Source organism: Aethina tumida, chromosome 6 (assembly GCF_024364675.1).
Source record: "Aethina tumida isolate Nest 87 chromosome 6, icAetTumi1.1, whole genome shotgun sequence".
Classification (NCBI taxonomy): Eukaryota; Metazoa; Arthropoda; class Insecta; order Coleoptera; family Nitidulidae; genus Aethina; species Aethina tumida.
The window spans coordinates 12,111,261-12,125,561 of NC_065440.1; the positions used below are offsets into that span (position 1 = coordinate 12,111,261).

Sequence of the window (14,301 nt, forward strand, 5' to 3'; positions counted from 1 at the left end):
TGGCAGCACTGCGAGAGGAAGTAGTTACAAGGTTAGGTTAGGTATTGTTTATGCAATTTATTATCCTGTTTTTACAATAAAATAATTAGCAGAAAAGGCCGAGATTTATTGATACAACTGAACTGTTCCTGCCGAGTTACCCGTGTCGTGAATCAAAGGTGGGATAACATTCTTGCTTCATATTTCAAGTTTTATAATTCATTTCTTCCTTTGAGTGAGGACTTAATAAATTCCAACTGGTTAAACTAAGGTTATATTTTTTATTCTGTATAAAATTTACAAAATTTCATCTAAAATTTACACATAATAAGATTTTATTGTTTTTTATCCATCAAAAATAAAGAGGTAGATTGACCAGTACAATAAATATTATATGTTAGATATTGGCAAACAATTTAAGTAGTACAAGTTCATATTTACAATATATTTTAATAAATTACTATAATTAATGCCACTACTCTCAAATTCGATTTATATTCTTCTTATACATACGTCCTTTTACCACAAATACATTTTAATTTTGATAGTTTGTGGGTAAAATATCATTCCCTTTAATTTACCAATGGAATCGTATGTATTGATGTTGTACAAAATTGTTCCTGTCGGGTTACCCGTGTCGTGAATCAAAGGTGGAATAACATTCTTGCTTCATATTTCAAGTTTTATAATTCATTTCTTCCTTTGAGTGAGGACTTAATAAATTCCAACTGGTTAAACTAAGGTTATATTTTTTATTCTGTATAAAATTTACAAAATTTCATCTAAAATTTACGTATAATAAGATTTTATTGTTTTTTATCCATTAAAAATAAAGAGGTAGATTGATCAGTACAATAAATATTATATGTTAGATATTGGCAAACAATTTAAGTAGTACAAGTTCATATTTACAATATATTTTAATAAATTACTACAATTAATGCCACTACTCTCAAATTCGATTTATATTCTTCTTATACATACGTCCTTTTACCACAAATACATTTTAATTTTGATAGTTTGTGGGTAAAATATCATTCTCTTTAATTTACCAATGGAATTGTATGTATTAATATTGTACAAAATTGTTTCTGTCGGGTTACCCGTGTCGTGAATCAAAGGTGGAATAACATTCTTGCTTCATATTTCAAGTTTTATAATTCATTTCTTCCTTTGAGTGAGGACTTAATAAATTCCAACTGGTTAAACTAAGGTTATATTTTTTATTCTGTATAAAATTTACAAAATTTCATCTAAAATTTACACATAATAAGATTTTATTGTTTTTTATCCATCAAAAATAAAGAGGTAGATTGACCAGTACAATAAATATTATATGTTAGATATTGGCAAACAATTTAAGTAGTACAAGTTCATATTTACAATATATTTTAATAAATTACTATAATTAATGCCACTACTCTCAAATTCGATTTATATTCTTCTTATACATACGTCCTTTTACCACAAATACATTTTAATTTTGATAGTTTGTGGGTAAAATATCATTCCCTTTAATTTACCAATGGAATCGTATGTATTGATGTTGTACAAAATTGTTCCTGTCGGGTTACCCGTGTCGTGAATCAAAGGTGGAATAACATTCTTGCTTCATATTTCAAGTTTTATAATTCATTTCTTCCTTTGAGTGAGGACTTAATAAATTCCAACTGGTTAAACTAAGGTTATATTTTTTATTCTGTATAAAATTTACAAAATTTCATCTAAAATTTACGTATAATAAGATTTTATTGTTTTTTATCCATTAAAAATAAAGAGGTAGATTGATCAGTACAATAAATATTATATGTTAGATATTGGCAAACAATTTAAGTAGTACAAGTTCATATTTACAATATATTTTAATAAATTACTACAATTAATGCCACTACTCTCAAATTCGATTTATATTCTTCTTATACATACGTCCTTTTACCACAAATACATTTTAATTTTGATAGTTTGTGGGTAAAATATCATTCTCTTTAATTTACCAATGGAATTGTATGTATTAATATTGTACAAAATTGTTTCTGTCGGGTTACCCGTGTCGTGAATCAAAGGTGGAATAACATTCTTGCTTCATATTTCAAGTTTTATAATTCATTTCTTCCTTTGAGTGAGGACTTAATAAATTCCAACTGGTTAAACTAAGGTTATATTTTTTATTCTGTATAAAATTTACAAAATTTCATCTAAAATTTACGTATAATAAGATTTTATTGTTTTTTATCCATTAAAAATAAAGAGGTAGATTGATCAGTACAATAAATATTATATGTTAGATATTGGCAACCAATTTAAGTAGTACAAGTTCATATTTCCAATATATTTTTATAAATTACTATATTTAATGCCACTACTCTATAATTCGACTTATTTTCATCTTATACATACGTCTTTTTGCTACATACACACTTTAATTTTGATAATTTGTGGGTAAAATATCACTCCATATAATTTACAAGTGGAACCGTATGGATTAATATTGTACAAAATTATTCCCGCTTTGATTCCGGTCCGGTAATTTTTATCCAATCCAAACCGCACATTGTCTCTCCATTTCGGTTCATTAGCTCAACGCGTAATGATTTATTTTATGTTCCCATTATGACGGGCCGGTTTTTTCGAAAAAACCTTTCAAAAGGTTTCGATTTTAATGGACATGTATTTCACGTTTCGAATTTACTTTTGCGCGGACGTGGATTCTTTGATGTCGCGAAAACACATGTCCTCCCTTCAACCGCCGTCACCCCATCGCCCCCCCTCCCGCCTCGAGCCTACCCCTTTGTGCAGCCATCTCATTAAATTTGCGATTTATTTCGGAATGCAATCAATTCACTGTCATACAGGCACAATCCGGTTTCTGTAATCAAAAGCGTCCCCCCACATGTGTTTACGACAATGAAAGTGGATGTTTGGATTTGCACAACGTGAATGTGTCGAATGTTATTACTTTGTATTTGATTTTTTAACACGTTTTTGACTTAGTTTCTCACTACACAAACTCTTTAATAAAAAGTTGTGGTTGGTTCTTTCTTATACAACAATTAATTGTTTTTCTTTTAACATAAATTAATATTTTAAAATCATATTTAGGCAATTTTAAATAAGTTTCACAAGACAGTTCTTTAATAAAAAGTGCCATGTGACTCTTTCTCATACAATAATTAGTTAATTGTGTATTAAATGTTCGAAACATTTTTCTTTTAGTCATTTTGTTATCCGTAATTGGACAAGTTTACATAAATTTAACAAAACAACTCTTTAATAAAAAGTGCTGTTTGGTTCTTTCTTATCCAAAGAGTATTTGTTAATTAATTGTGAAATAAATGTAAAGAAAATTGTTCTTTTTAACAAAAATTATTTTTTTAAAAACATATTTAGGCAATGTTAGATAAATTTGACAAACCAGCTCTTTAATAAAAAGTGCCATTTGACTCTTTCCCATCCAATAATTAGTTAATTGTATATTAAATATTCGAAACATTTTTCTTTTATTCATTTTGTTAAGTGTAATTGGACAACTTTACATCAATTTAACAAAACAACTCTCTAATAAAAAGTGCAGTTTGGTTCTTTCTTATCCAAGGAGTATTTGTTAATTAATTGTGAAATAAATGTAAAGAAAATTGTTCTTTTTAACAAAAATTATTTTTTTAAAAACATATTTGGGCAATGTTAGATAAATTTGACAAACCAGCTCTTTAATAAAAAGTGCCATTTGACTCTTTCCCATCCAATAATTAGTTAATTGTATATTAAATGTTCGAAACATTTTTCTTTTATTCATTTTGTTAAGTGTAATTGGACAACTTTACATCAATTTAACAAAACAACTCTTTAATAAAAAGTGCAGTTTGGTTCTTTCTTATACAATAATTAGTTAATTGTATATTAAATGTTCGAAACATTTTTCTTTTAGTCATTTTGTTAACCGTAATTGGACAATTTTACATAAATTTAACAAAACAACTCTTTAATAAAAAGTGCTGTTTGGTTCTTTCTTATCCAAAGAGTATTTGTTAATTAATTGTGAAATAAATGTAAAGAAAATTGTTCTTTTTAACAAAAATTAATTTTTTAAAAACATATTTGGGCAATGTTAGATAAATTTGACAAACCAGCTCTTTAATAAAAAGTGCCATTTGACTCTTTCTCATACAATAATTAGTTAAATGTATATTAAATGTTCGAAACATTTTTCTTTTATTCATTTTGTTAAGTGTAATTGGACAACTTTACATCAATTTAACAAAACAACTCTTTAATAAAAAGTGCAGTTTGGTTCTTTCTTATCCAAGGAGTATTTTTTAATTAATTGTGAAATAAATATGAAGAAAATTGTTCTTTTTAACATAAAGTATTTTTTAAAAAATATATTTTGGGCAATTTTAGATAAATTTGACAAACCAGCTCTTTAATAAAAAGTGCCATTTGACTCTTTCTCATACAATAATTAGTTAAATGTATATTAAATGTTCGAAACATTTTTCTTTTAGTCATTTTGTTAACCGTAATTGGATAAACTTTACATAAATTTAACAAAACAACTCTTTAATAAAAAGTGCTGTTTGGTTTTTTCTTATCCAAGGAGTATTTGTTAATTAATTGTGAAATAAATGTTAAGAAAATTGTTCTTTTTAACAAAAATTAATTTTTTAAAAACATATTTGGGCAATTTTAGATAAATTAGACCAACACCTCTTTAATAAAAAGTGCCAATTTACTCTTTCTCATACAATAATTAGTTAATTGTATATTAAACGTTCGAAACATTTTTCTTTATGTCATTTTGTTAACCGTAATTGGACAATTTTACATAAATTTAACAAAACAACTCTTTATTAAAAAGTGCAGTTTGTTTCTTTCTTTTCCAAGATTTATTTGCCAATTAATTGTGAAATAAATGTAAAGAAAATTGTTTTTTTTTTTGAAAAAAATTATTTTTTTAAAATTATATTTATGCAATTTTAGATAAATTTGACAAGACAGCTCTTTAATAAAAAGTGCCATTTGATTCTTTCTCATATAATAGTGTAGATTAAATGTTAGAAACATTTTTCTATTTGTCATTTTGTTAACTGTAATTGGACAACATTACATAAATTGAATAAAACTACACTTTAATAAAAAGTGCAGTTTGGTTCTTTTTTATCTAACAATTATTTCCTAATTAATTTTCATATAAATGTAAAGAAAAATAAAACAAAAATTATTTTTTTAAAATCATAATAATAATAATGGATAATTTTAGTTAAATTTGACAAGATAGCTCTTCGATAAAAACTGGAATTTCATTCTTTAAATAATTATATAAATTCTAACTTCAACAATTTTTGCACAGTGTTGTGTCAAAACGAGATTTTGTGAACTTTATTATATAATAAATAATTATCATTTCTTATATACAAAATTTTTCCGTATTTATTTTATTAACTCTCGGAATTTACTTACATTGACATCATTATTTAAATAACACTACAGATTCGATTAGTTTAATCCTAATCCATTTCTAACAGGTTTATTTGTGTTATCTCAAATAAATAAATTGAACCGAACCGACCATTTATTTTCACTTAACATCTGTGTGTGCACTTCGTTCTTGTCGAAGTCCTTGAACACCGAAAACTGTTTATATTGTATCGCTGAAATTATACCTACGACACATGTTCCCGAAGTTTAACCGGCACGAAAATTAAAACTAATATAACATCGCACCTCGTGTGCCGCCACAACGTTTTACGACCCCCCCAGTAAATAACACCACCACCGGCGGTGCCCCGGGGGGAGCACCGGGCTGATCAATTAAAAACCTAAAAACCGCTCCGCATCCGAAGATCCATCTCGGGTACCGCGGACGTGGCAACCGGGCACCCGGACTGGTTCTTGTCCACCACAATACTCAGGTGCGGTTTGGTCGGGTCGTTAACCCTCGAGGTTGGTTTTTTCTGCGGCCGGCCCGGTACGACGACGGCCACCCCCGTGAACGAGTGTGCGGGGGTGGAACCATACACACACACACACACACACACACAAGTGTGTGCGTTCCCGCTGACGTTCATCCTTCGGGCCTGAGCGTCGAATTACTCGATTCGGAATTTTAAACGGTCGGTTGGATTTTTACAATCGGCTGTGTGTCTTTTCACGTTGTAATTTGTTTTAGGAATTCGTATGCTTGTAACAGTCGGTGTTTTAAATTGTGCATAAATTATGTTAATTCGGTGATTTATATGCTGTAGGCTGTTTATTTTGTATATAAGATGTGTAAATTGTACGTTCAGATTTATTGGAACTTATTAATCACCATTCATTGTGATGACAAACTGAGAACATGATTTTTAGTTTCGTTAGTCTTTAAAATATATTTTCAAAAATATTGTAAATATGGAAATGTTTGGGAGGATGTATGATAAAATTTTATTTTTAAACAATGACCTGTATGATGTTAAATAAATAAATAAGTATATTTGTCCAAAGTGTTCCTTGGAATTTCAGTTTTATTCAACTATATATCGTATAATTTTGAGAACTATTAAAATGTAAATTTTTTTGGTCATTTAAAAAATTAAGCATATTTCTAAAACTATTGAAGAAATTAACATGAGGTTAAAAATATTAAAATATCTTACCACGATTTATGAAAACTTGTTGTCGTTTAATTTTGAGAACTATTAAATCTAAAAAACTATTGAAACACTGAAGTTTTGTCACTGTTTAAACAAATAAGTAAATTATTCCTGAATTATTGGTAAATTTTAAAATAAAAAAAATGTTAAAACTCTTCTTTTTGACAACGAGTTATGAAGATTTTTCGTTTATTTGTGACAACAAGTAAACATTGAAGGTTTGTCACTATTTAAAAAATTAAGTAACTAATCCTTGAATTATTGATGATAAATTTTAAAATAAAAAAAATGTTAAAACTCTCTTTTTGACAGTGATTTGTGAAGACTTGTCGTCGTTTAATGGAGAACTATTAAAATATACATTGAAATAGTGAATGATTGTCATTGTCCAAAAATTAAGTATATTATCTCTGAATTATTGATGATATTATTTTAAATTAAAAGAAAATGTTAAAAGTCTATTTTTGACAACGATTTATGAAGACTTGTCGTCGTTTAATATTGAAAACTATTAAAATATACATTGAAACACTGAAGGTTTGTCATTGTTCAAAAATTAAGTATATTATCTCTGAATTATTGATGATAATATTTTAAATTAAAAGAAAATGTTAAAAGTCTATTTTTGACAACGATTTATGAAGACTTGTCGTCGTTTAATTTTGAAAACTATTAAAATATACATTGAAACACTGAATGTTTGTCATTGTTCAAAAATTAAGTATATTATTTCTGAATTATTCATGATAATATTTTAAATTAAAAGAAAATGTTAAAAGTCTATTTTTGACAACGATTTATGAAGACTTGTCGTCGTTTAATTTTGAAAACTATTAAAATATACTTTGAAACACTGAATGTTTGTCATTGTTCAAAAATTAAGTATATTATCTCTGAATTATTCATGATAATATTTTAAATTAAAAGAAAATGTTAAAAGTCTATTTTTGACAACGATTTATGAAGACTTGTCGTCGTTTAATTTTGAAAACTATTAAAATATACTTTGAAACACTGAATGTTTGTCATTGTTCAAAAATTAAGTATATTATCTCTGAATTATTCATGATAATATTTTAAATTAAAAGAAAATGTTAAAAGACTATTTTTGACAACGATTTATGAAGACTTGTCGTCGTTTAATATTGAAAACTATTAAAATATACATTGAAACACTGAAGGTTTGTCATTGTTCAAAAATTAAGTATATTATCTCTGAATTATTGATGATAATGTTTTAAATTAAAAGAAAATGTTAAAAGTCTATTTTTGACAACGATTTATGAAGACTTGTCGTCGTTTAATATTGAAAACTACTAAAATATACATTGAAACACTGAAGGTTTGTCATTGTTCAAAAATTAAGTATATTATCTCTGAATTATTGATGATATTATTTTAAATTAAAAGAAAATGTTAAAAGTCTATTTTTGACAACGATTTATGAAGACTTGTCGTCGTTTAATATTGAAAACTATTAAAATATACATTGAAACACTGAAGGTTTGTCATTGTTCAAAAATTAAGTATATTATCTCTGAATTATTGATGATAATGTTTTAAATTAAAAGAAAATGTTAAAAGTCTATTTTTGACAACGATTTATGAAGACTTGTCGTCGTTTAATTTTGAAAACTATTAAAATATACATTGAAACACTGAATGTTTGTCATTGTTCAAAAATTAAGTATATTATCTCTGAATTATTCATGATAATATTTTAAATTAAAAGAAAACGTTAAAAGACTATTTTTGACAACGATTTATGAAGACTTGTCGTCGTTTAATATTGAAAACTATTAAAATATACATTGAAACACTGAAGGTTTGTCATTGTTCAAAAATTAAGTATATTATCTCTGAATTATTGATGATAATGTTTTAAATTAAAAGAAAATGTTAAAAGTCCATTTTTGACAACGATTTATGAAGACTTGTCGTCGTTTAATTTTGAAAATTTTTAAAATATACATTGAAACACTGAAGGTTTGTCATTGTTCAAAAATTAAGTATATTATCTCTGAATTTGACAACGATTTATGAAGACTTGTCGTCGTTTAATTTTGAAAACTATTAAAATATTCATTGAAACACTGAAGGTTTGTTATTGTCCAAAAATTAAGTATATTATCTTTGAATTATTGATGATATTATTTTAAATTAAAAGAAAATGTTAGAAGTCTATTTCTGACAACGATTTATGAAGACTTGTCGTCGTTTAATATTGAAAACTATTAAAATATACATTGAAACACTGAAGGTTTGTCATTGTTCAAAAATTAAGTATATTATCTCTGAATTATTGATGATAATATTTTAAATTAAAAGAAAATGTTAAAAGTCTATTTTTGACAACGTTTTATGAAGACTTATCGTCTTTTAATTTTGAAAATTTTTAAAATATACATTGAAACACTGAAGGTTTGTCATTGTTCAAAAATTAAGTATATTATCTCTGAATTTGACAACGATTTATGAAGACTTGTCGTCGTTTAATTTTGAAAACTATTAAAATATTCATTGAAACACTGAAGGTTTGTTATTGTCCAAAAATTAAGTATATTATCTCTGAATTTGACAACGATTTATGAAGACTTGTCGTCGTTTAATTTTGAAAACTATTAAAATATTCATTGAAACACTGAAGGTTTGTTATTGTCCAAAAATTAAGTATATTATCTTTGAATTATTGATGATATTATTTTAAATTAAAAGAAAATGTTAGAAGTCTATTTCTGACAACGATTTATGAAGACTTGTCGTCGTTTAATATTGAAAACTATTAAAATATACATTGAAACACTGAAGGTTTGTCATTGTTCAAAAATTAAGTATATTATCTCTGAATTATTGATGATAATATTTTAAATTAAAAGAAAATGTTAAACGTCTATTTTTGACAACGATTTATGAAGACTTGTCGTCGTTTAATTTTGAAAATTTTTAAAATATACATTGAAACACTGAAAGTTTGTCATTGTCTAAAAATTAAGTATATTATCTTTGAATTACTGATGATAATATTGTAAATTTACAATATTATCATCATTCAATTGAAAGAAATGATTAAAAGTCTATATATAGACAGAACTTTGATCTCGTGTCTTGAATTTGGTTGTACAACGTTGGCAAAAATTGATTGTGATTATTTTAGTGATATTAAATAAAAACACTGTATGACAACTTCGTGATCGACATTTTCGGTGCAAATAAATTCGACGCAGACCATCGAAATATTGACTGAAAATAAAAATTTAAACGCACAAAACGCGACGTAAACACGATTTCACGCAAAAGTTGCCGGAAACAAAGCTCGACCGTTTTACAGTTAGGCCGTTTTACGGGACGTGCATTTTAATAATGTTATTACAAATAAAATGCCCAGATCGAAAATGCCGATAATAATGTTGCTTGCACGGGAATTCGGTCCGTCACAGTGAAAAATTTTTTAAATCGATGGATGATGCATCGAAACACAAAAAACGCGGAACAAAGAAGGACAAAAATTTGAGCCTTTTCATGTAGCGTCATCAAAGCCATCGACGGTTGTTTATTCAAATTCGCTTGTGTACTGTTTATTGTTGGTATTTTTTTGCATTTCGAAATGATTTGTTGGTTTAAAATTAGAGAATTTATGGTGAACAAATAATTCTGTGTCGACTGGCATAAATTTTTCTGCTAATGATAGTTTTCGTTCTGGGATTAATTGTAAACAGAGGTAAATTGGACAACAGAAGCTTTATGTGGCTGTTTTTCTTTGGTCTTATTATATACAAAAATTATAGAAATGGACGTAATTCATTTGGAGTGTACATTTTTATATATCTTTGCAATTATTGAAGCTTTAAGGTGTACAAAATTAAACGTAAATAACGAACACCCTGTATAAAATTTGGGAGTACCAATTATGGTTCCTTATAGGATGGTTCTTGGTTAATACGTATGTTAAAAATAAACTTTCTTGCATCAAAATTTGTGGTTTTAGAGACATTTTAGTTAGACCATCAATAATCTGACAAAATTTTAGGAAATAAATTGATAATTCAAAATCTATTGGGTTTAAGTATATGACATTATATAGCCATTTAATTGACAATTACAAATCGAATTTAAAAATCCAAAAATATACAGGGTGGTCTTTTGAAAATTACGAAGTTATTGTTGTTTTAAGGCACACAAAATTAAACGTAAATAACGAACACTCTGTATAAAATTTGGGAGTACAATAATAGTTCCTTATAGGATGGTCCTTGGTTAATATGTTTGTCAAAAATTAAGTTTCTAGCATCAACATTTGTGGTTTTGCAGACAAATGTAGTTGGACCATCAATAATCCGTCAAAATTTTAGGAAAAAACTTGATAATTCAAAATCTATTGGGTTTAAGTATATGACATTTTATAGCCATTTAATAGACAATTACAAATCGAATTTAAAAATACAAAAATATACAGGGTGTTATTTGAAAATTATGAAGTTATTGTTGTTGTATTCAAAATTAAACGTAAATAACGAACACTCTGTATAAAATTTGGGAGTGCAATAATAGTTCCTTGTAGGATGGTCCTTGGTTAATATGTATGTCAAAAATAAACTTTCTAGCATCAACATTTGTGGTTTTGCAGACATTTTAGTTAGACCATCAATAATCCGTCAAAATTTTAGGAAAAAACTTGATAATTCAAAATCTATTGGGTTTAAGGATATGACATTGTATAGCCATTTAATTGACAATTACAAATCGAATTTAAAAATCCAAAAATATACAGGGTGTTCTTTTGAAAATTACGAAGTTATTGTTGTTTTAAGGTACACAAAATTAAACGTAAATAACGAACACTCTGTATAAAATTTGGGAGTACAATAATAGTGCCTTATAGGATGGTCCTTGGTTAATATGTATGTCAAAAATAAACTTTCCAGCATTAAAATTTATGGTTTTACAGACATTTTAGTTAGACCATCAATAATCTGTCAAAATTTTAGGAAAAAAAATGATAATTCAAAATCTATTGGGTTTAAGTATATGACATTTTATAGCCATTTAATAGACAATTACAAATCGAATTTAAAAATACAAAAATATACAGGGTGTTATTTGAAAATTATGAAGTTATTGTTGTTATAAGGTACTCAAAATTAAACGTAAATAACGAACACTCTGTATAAAATTTGGGAGTGCAATAATAGTTCCTTATAGGATGGTCCTTGGTTAATATGTATGTCAAAAATAAACTTTCTATCATCAACATTTGTGGTTTTGCAGACATTTTAGTTGGACCATCAATAATCCGTCAAAATTTTAGGAAAAAACTTGATAATTCAAAATCTATTGGGTTTAAGGATATGACATTGTATAGCCATTTAATTGACAATTACAAATCGAATTTAAAAATCCAAAAATATACAGGGTGTTCTTTTGAAAATTACGAAGTTATTGTTGTTTTAAGGTACACAAAATTAAACGTAAATAACGAACACTCTGTATAAAATTTGGGAGTACAATAGAAGTTACTTATAGGATGGTCCTTGGTTAATATGTATGCCAAAAATAAACTTTCAAACATCAAAATTTGTGGTTTTACAGACATTTTAGTTAGAGCATCAATAATCCGACAAAATTTTAGGAAAAAAATTGATAATTCAAAATCTATTGGGTTTAAGTATATGACATTGTATAGCCATTTTATTGTCAATTACAAATCCAATTTAAAAATCCAAAAATATACAAGGGTGTTCTTTTGAAAATTACGAAATTATTGTTGTTTTAAGGTACACAAAATTAAACGTAAATAACGAACACTCTGTATAAAATTTGGGAGTACAATAATAGTACCTTATAGGATGGTCCTTGGTTAATATGTATATCAATAATAAACTTTCTTGCATCAAAATTTGTGGTTTTAGAGACATTTTAGTTAGACCATCAATTATCTGACAAAATTTTAGGAAAAAAATTGATAATTCAAAACTTATTGTGTTTACGTATATGACAGACATAGACATTGTATAGCCATTTTACTGACAATTACAAATCGAATTTAAAAACCCAAAAATATACAGGGTGTTCTTTTGAAAATTATGAAGTTATTGTTGTTTTAAGGTACTCAAAATTAAACGTAAATAACGAACACTCTGTATAAAATTTGGGAGTACAATAATAGTTCCTTATAGTGTGGTCCTTGTTAATATGTATGTCAAAAATAAACTTTCTAGCATCAACATTTTTGGTTTCACAGACATTTTAGTTGGACCATCAATAATCTGTTAAAATTTTAGGAAAAAATTGATAATTCAAAATCTATTGGGTTTAAGTATATGACATTGTATAGCCATTTTATTGTCAATTACAAATCGAATTTAAAAAGTCAATAATATACAGGGTGTCCTTTTGAAAATTATGAAGTTATTGTTGTTTTAAGGTACACAAAATTAAACGTAAATAACGAACACTCTGTATAAAATTTGGGAGTACAATAATAGTTCCTTATAGGATGGTCTTTGGTTAACATGTATGTCAAAAATAAACTTTCTAGCGTCAAAATTTGCGGTTTTACAGACATTTTAGTTAAACCATCAAGAATCTGTCAAAATTATAGAAAAAAAATTGATGATTCAAAATCTATTGGGTTTAAGTATACGACAATGTATAGCCATTTAATTGACAATTACAAATCGAATTTAAAAATCCAATAATATACAGGGTGTCCTTTTGAAAATTACGAAGTTATTGTTGTTTTAAGGTACACAAAATTAAACGTAAATAACGAACACTCTATGTAAAATTTGGGAGTGCAATAATAGTTCCGTATAGGATGGTCCTTAGTTAATATGTATGTCAAAAATAAACTTTCTAGCATCAAAATTTGTGGTTTTACAGACTTTTTAGTTGGACCATCAATAATCTGTCAAAATTTTAGGAAAAAATTGATAATTCAAAATCTATTGGGTTTAAGTATATGACATTATATAGCCATTTAATTGATAATTACAAATCGAATTTAAAAATCCAAAAATATATAGGGTGTTCTTTTGAAAATTACGAAGTTATTGTTGTTTTAAGGTACATAAAATTAAACGTAAATAACGAACACTCTGTATAAAATTTGGGAGTGTGTAGTAGTTATTCATAGGATGGTCATTGGGTAACGTGTATCTCAAAAATAAACTCTCTAGAATCAAAATTTGTGGTTTTACAGACATTTTAGTTAGACCATCAGTCTGTCAACAATTTTGGAAAAACATTAATAACTCAAGAACAATAGAGTTTAGGTATAGAACATGGTATAGCCATTTTATTTGTAATCACACGTGGAATTACATTACAAAATCCAAAAATATACAGGGTGTTGATGTCTGGCGAAACCGACAATGAAATTTTGTAAAAATTAATTCAAAAGTCAAGTCAAGTTATAATTGCCACAAAAATTTCAGATCAATACCTTTTCCCGTCCTTCAAAAATTATTACTGATGAATAAGTTAGGCTAATCACCCTGTATAATACATAACTTCATTCATTAGAATGTTTATCTTTATTTTTTCTACAATATTAAAAAAATGGGAGCCAAATTCCCTAAAAATACCATTTTCACAGACCAATTTGAGCCTGGATGTTCTCCAATTTTTAGAAACATGACATTTTGATGACATTCTAAAAAACAGGGGGCCAATCCATTAACGTTTTTGAATTCCA

At 26.8% G+C, this 14,301-nt stretch overlaps 1 protein-coding gene across 6 annotated transcripts in view; it reads left to right on the top strand.

Moving 5' to 3' along the window:
- Positions 1–14,301, top strand: part of LOC109608126 (fasciclin-3) — a 406,522-nt gene that overhangs the window by 53,152 nt on the left and 339,069 nt on the right. The window contains exon 1 of one of the 6 annotated variants that reach the window (XM_049969178.1): positions 61–158. The exons of the other annotated variants lie outside the window; for them this stretch is intronic. The gene's annotated coding sequence lies outside the window, so the exon portion shown is untranslated. Of the gene's footprint in view, positions 1–60; positions 159–14,301 lie in introns of those variants that run through there. 6 annotated transcript variants of the gene reach the window in all.